This window comes from Aquarana catesbeiana, linkage group LG04 (genome assembly GCF_042186555.1).
Source record: "Aquarana catesbeiana isolate 2022-GZ linkage group LG04, ASM4218655v1, whole genome shotgun sequence".
In the NCBI taxonomy this organism is placed as follows: domain Eukaryota; kingdom Metazoa; phylum Chordata; class Amphibia; order Anura; family Ranidae; genus Aquarana; species Aquarana catesbeiana.
Window position 1 is genome coordinate 138,800,062 of NC_133327.1, and position 6,000 is coordinate 138,806,061.

A 6,000-nucleotide genomic window follows, 5' to 3' on the forward strand; every position below is an offset into this window, starting at 1 on the left:
CTTCGATCGCCCCCCCCCCCCCCAGCATTCCCAGCTGCAGCCATCTTGGGTAATGGCAGATGATTCATGTAGCATTTACTTCCTGGAATGCATCTGCCCTTAGCTCAGGCTAAGGCAAAGGTTGCTTAGCTGGAAAAGCACCTTCTCCAGATAAAAGAAAAGCCCATGAAGACTTCTGGGATGTATGACATCATTTTGGCCTAGGCCAGAAACCAGGAAGTAAACTGGATAAATGCAAAAAGTGGGTTAAAAACCAAGTAAATATAAAATACCTTCTGATCTATTCATCGATGATAGCAGCATAAGGAACCTTCCTATCTATTTACCAATGCTAGTAGCAGAAGGATTAAAAATAGTTCATGTTGATTTAGAGTTTAGTTCTGCTTTAATGACTCTGTAAGTGGAGAATATTTATTTCAAACCAAGAATGAACTCTCACATTTTCTTGGAGGACATGGCTATCATTTACAGAGTGTTCAGAAATGCAGACATATTTGTCGACATAAATGTTTGTCTCATTCCATAGTGCATTCCATCTAAATATGGGGCATGTTAGAAAGTACCTTTGCCAAGGACACATGGACTAATTTAGCAACATTCACAGCCACTTATACATGATACTATATTCACCTGAACCCAGATCATGCTACCAAGTCAAAATCCTTTAAAAATTCTAAAAATTACAGCAACATCACAAGGGAAGCACATTTTAATGACATGATTTAATTCTTATGGTGTTACTAGATCTTCTGATAAAGGCACTTCTGGATCATTCACAATGTGTGCGTTGAATGGAGTTTTTCCACACTGGATAAACGCCAGTCACCACAAGGGTTTTATTTGTTCACAACCAAGGTGTGATGTGCGGTGGAGTGCGGAAAAATGCAGGGCACTGGATGGCAATGCATGTCATCGTACTGAAGTGCAATGTATCATGACACTGTCCAGAGACATCAATGAAGTATCTATGCAGCTCAAATTAAAAAAAAAAAAAAGAAAAAAGTATGCTGAAACATGCATCGCACCACCCCCTCACTGCAGCTTATTCCAGGGCAAAACGCAGGATTTTAGCATACGGGTAGTGTGAACGAGTGCATTATGTTGTAAAAAAATCTCGCTGCAAGCCCAATTACTCTTCTATAGAGAAAAGTGGAGAAAACATGCTTCTTCACCAATGTTTGCATTGAGGTGGATCCTGCTGCAAGAGCCATTTGTACAAGGACAACAGCCATCGCTCTACCGGTCAATCTCAGGGGCTATATCTACTGCTCTCTGACCACCCTTACTCTGGTCACAGATACAAACGCTTGATTTCATTTGCGATGTTTGATATGCGCTTTTTCGGCCCCCTGTCAATGGGTTTCAATGGAAAAATTCAGTGCGCTTTCTAAATTAATTTGGAGATGCTTAAGAGATAATTCAGAAATCATTGCAGGCACAGCTGACTTGCTTTAAGTGCTTTTGTCCTACCATAGCCACTTGTGGACCAGCGGCATAAGTCGCTGGACTTCAAGTGGTGATACCGGGATGATGCCTGTTGCAGTACTGTCTTTTAGAACCAGTGGTCAATTCTTGTAAAAGCAATCCTATCAGCTAACTAGCCGCTGGATTGTTTTACTAAGCAGTGGGAGGGGAGTCGTCCCCCACCCCCCCGGCTTCCTCTGGCTCTCTCATCCCACTGGGAGATCTGAGCAACCAGCTGATGCTTTTGCCGGCTGAATGCAGAGCAGAACTAAGCCCGGATTGGCTTTGATAACTGGGAAGCAATGACCTGACATCACTTTCGGTTTACCCAGATGTCACAGGCGCCATTTTAAAAAAATCAAAAGCATTCAAAAACACCAATCTTGGTATGATCAAATGCTTTTAAGAGCAGAGGAGGGATTTGGGATCTCTCCATAAAAGGAGTATATGTCACATGCCTATAGCTGCCACAAGGATATTTACGTTCCTTGTGACAGCAATAAAAGTGAGAATTTTTTTTTTTTTTAAAGCAACAGTGTAAAAATAACACAAAACTTTTTTTTAAAGTGTCCCTGTGCAAAGGCAAACACACGCATTGGTCCCGCACACACGCAAACAGCAATTGTCCCACACGTGTGAGGTATCACTATGAACGTCAGATCATGGGCAGTAATTCAAGTACTGAACCACCTCTGTAAATCTGAAATGGTAAAATGTAAAAAGGCTTTTAAAGCATCGCCTATGGATAGTAAAACTTACGCCGTTTGTCGCCGCTGCACGGGCATGCACAATTTTAAAGCATAACATGTTTGGTATCTATTTTGTTGACGTAACATCATCTTTAATGTTTTACAAAAAAAAATGGGTCATGTATTATGTTTTTTTTTCCATTAAAACTAAAAAAAAAGGTGAATTTTTTCCAAAAAAATTGCGTTTGACAAACAGCTGCACAAATACTGTGTGAACTGTGAACTGTGTGAAATACTGTGTGAACTAAAAAATTGCTAAACCCAGCTTTAAAAAACTATATAATATTTGGGGGTTCTAAGTAATTTGCCAGCAAGAAATACTAATTGTATTAATTAATTAATTAATTTACTAACATGTAAACAAAAAGTGCCAGAAAAGGCTTGGTCTGGAAGTGAATAGACTTATATGGGGAGATAATCACTTCTAAATATGCCTGAAGAAGGGGTCAGAGTTTTCCTGACAGCTTGCAATTTTAATCTCCTTAGTTTAGTCCATGTAAACCATCACTACAAGTCTTCTTTGGATGATTCAACAACCAAAAACAAACATCCAATTGACTGAAAATGTAAATGTCAAGAGCTTGCACACAGGGCATACCGCTGAAACTTGTGGAGGCACATAGAAGATTAAACCTTAGGTATTCCAAATAATTGGTAGAACAGACTGCCATGTGTATGTTATGATCTATAATCATCTATCAACCTGACAAATAATAAATATATAATGGTGTCATGGACAAATACTGCCCCTTTGTGTAAATGGTTCCCCCTGCATGGAGAGAACCTTCAGGATACTGGAAGCATGTAGCAACATATTTGGGTGCTCATTAAAAAGACGAGTACATGTACCTATACTGGTGTTCTCGGCTGCAGCAATCTGAGTTTACTATGGAGCGTCAACCTTACAGCCACCCACAGCCGCTCCCCATTGTCACCGTTTATTATGCAGTAGCTTTCACTGCTGATAGTATGAAATTTTCTGTAATGATGTCCAGGTGGGGGGCCAGTAGAAATGACATATAGTAATTTATATGGTAGGATGTGGTGACAGGGTCTCTTTAAAGTGCAACTTTACCCATAACAGCTTTGTTTAGCAAGGAACATACCAAATTAGTGTGTGCTATAAATTACCTCGTTCCTGTTTCTTCTTACCGGAGGCTGCCATTTTGCCAAAGCCTAGAGCCCCTGAACAGCAGTAAATCATAAAGCGAAAATAAACCCATTGATTTTATGGTTTCAGAAAATAGTTAAATTTCTAGAATGCCAAGATTGCTAACTGTCACATTTGCTTGTGCTCTCTACCAAACTGTCAAACCATCAAATGGCTGGTGCTAGAACTGATCATGTGTGCAGCACCATGGCAGTTACAGATCAAACATAAGAAGCTTCCTTGGCTGTAAAGGATAGGAGCTATAGATGCAACAAAATTTCTGCGGCCAAAACATTATGCCTTTACGTTACAACCCCTCAGGGCGCCGGCCTTTCTGATAAAAGAGGTCCGAGCAGCAGATTCCCAGCTGGATCACTTTTAGAAGCTCTGGGAATCAATCCGGCGCTGGCGGCAGCTGGGCACAGAGATGAGCGAAGGAAAGATGGCATCCGCTAATCTCTATGGCCTAGGAGGACCAGAGCAACGTCATAACGTCACTTCTGGTTTCAGCCCCATGTAAATAATGCCATTTTTTTTCTTATCTTTTGCTTTTAAAGTGATCGTAATGGCTCGTTTAAAAAACAAAAAACAAACATGTTATACTTATCTCCTCTGTGTAAGGGTTTTGCATAGAGTGGCCCCGATCCTCCTTTGTTGGGGTTTCCCCAGTGACGCTCCTGGCCCCTACCCTTCATTGAGTGCCCCAACAGAAAGCCGCATTCCATGGGGGGCACTCATGCAGGCGTGCTCCCGAGTCCTGCTACTGCATCCATTGACACAGACAGCAGGACTCGGCCCCACCCCTGACTCCTGTGTCACTTGATTTCATTGACAGCAGCGGAGCCAATGGCTCCTGCTACTATCAATCTATTCAATGAGGACCCGAGACAGTGGCTGGAGCTGCTGGGCTCGTCCCTGTCGCTGGAAAAGGGGGGGCTCTGGGGGGAGCTGCAGCACAGAAGGTTTTTCACCTTAATGCATAGAATGCATTAAGGTGAAAAAAAAAAAAAAACATAAAACCGTGAAGGCTTACAACTCCTTTAAGGGTAGAGGAGAGATCTGGGGTCTTACAGACCCCAGATCTTGCCATAAAGAGGACCTGTCATGTTGTATTGTTATCGCAAGGGATGTTTACATTTGTTTTCCTTTTTTTTAACGCGACAGTGTAAAAACAATAAATATATATATATATATATATATATATATATATATATATATATATATATATATATATATATATAACATTTTTTTTTATTTTTTTTTTTAATTATACTATACACACATACCTTTTCAAAGTAGAGGAAACGTAATGAACTTACACATCATGTAATGCTTGTTTGAACTTTGGTTCAATAAAGAAATTTTAAGTGCAACGATCCTCTGGACAAAATTATATATATATATATTTTTTGTAAAGCGCTTCTGTCTCCCCGTGCAGTGGCAAACGCATACGTAGGTCATGCCCACATATGTAAACCGTGTTCCCCGCACACGTGAGGCATCGCCACAAACATCACAGTGCGATCAATACTTCTAGCACTAAACATCCTCTGCAACTCTAAACTGGTAACCTGTAGAAACTGTAAAAGTGTCGCCTGTGGAGATTTCTAAGTACCGTAGTTTGGCACCATTCCACGAGCGCGCCCAATTTTAAAGCATGGTATGTTAGGTATCTCTTTTACTTGGCGTAACCTCATCTTTTATACCATAGAAAAAAATTGGGGTAGATTTTTTAAATGTATTAAAATGTATCTTTTCCAAAAATAATTGCATTTGAAAAACTGCTGTGCAAATACAGTGCGAGATAAAAAAAAAAAAAAAATAATGCAATGACCGCTAATTTATTCTCTAGGGTCTCTGCTAATAAATATATATATATTTAGGGTTTCTAAGTAATTTTCCAGCAAAAAATACAGATTTTTATTTGTAAACAAAGAGTGTCAGGAGAAGGTCTGGTCATAAGTACATCTCTTCAAATCCAGCAATCCTTGATCTGCACTCTCCTGTGTTACATTGTATATTTCTATTATTTCTATGACTTTGCTTCCCTGCACCCATAGATGAGTCACACATGCTGCCACACAGACAAAGCAGTGCTCTCCTATGTAGTTGCACACACAGAAGAGAAGGTTACACTGTACACATAATGTACAAGTGTCAGTCACACAGGCAGACCTCTGTACAGGGCCGGTCAATGTAAACACGTTTAGCTGTGTATACAATACAGAAGCACACTACAGCCCCTCACCCTCTCCTCAGCCTACGAGGCACACCTAACACCCGTCCTACACCCACAGCTCCCCTCTTCTCACCTTCCTCCACCGAAACTCCAGGCGACACTAACGGTTACACTCGGGATTGGACGCTGCAACAGGCAAGAGGTGCGGTCACGGTGGTAGGCGTGTCACAGAACAGTTGGGGGGGTGGGGCTAAGAGTTCTCTCTTTCGTTCCTCCGCAGCGTTCGACACAATTTCTGGGCGGGATACCCGCGGCGATTGGCGTACAAGGTCAATCTGTGGGCGGTGCCTGCAGTGTGTACAAACGTCACGCTCCAACTTTCCAAAACTTTTTTTATTGGTGGATTACGAGGAAAGCAAAGGTCTCCACCCTGTGATTGGCTGAGAAGGCGAAGGTAG

At 41.4% G+C, this 6,000-nt stretch overlaps 1 protein-coding gene across 1 annotated transcript in view; it reads right to left on the reverse strand.

The window, feature by feature from the left end:
• FARP2 (FERM, ARH/RhoGEF and pleckstrin domain protein 2) overlaps positions 1 to 5,791 on the reverse strand; it is a 241,790-nt gene extending 235,999 nt beyond the window's left edge. The window contains exon 1 of the mRNA XM_073625766.1: positions 5,676 to 5,791. The gene's annotated coding sequence lies outside the window, so the exon portion shown is untranslated. The remainder of the gene's footprint in view (positions 1 to 5,675) is intronic.
• Between the last annotated feature and the right edge of the window lie 209 nt (positions 5,792 to 6,000).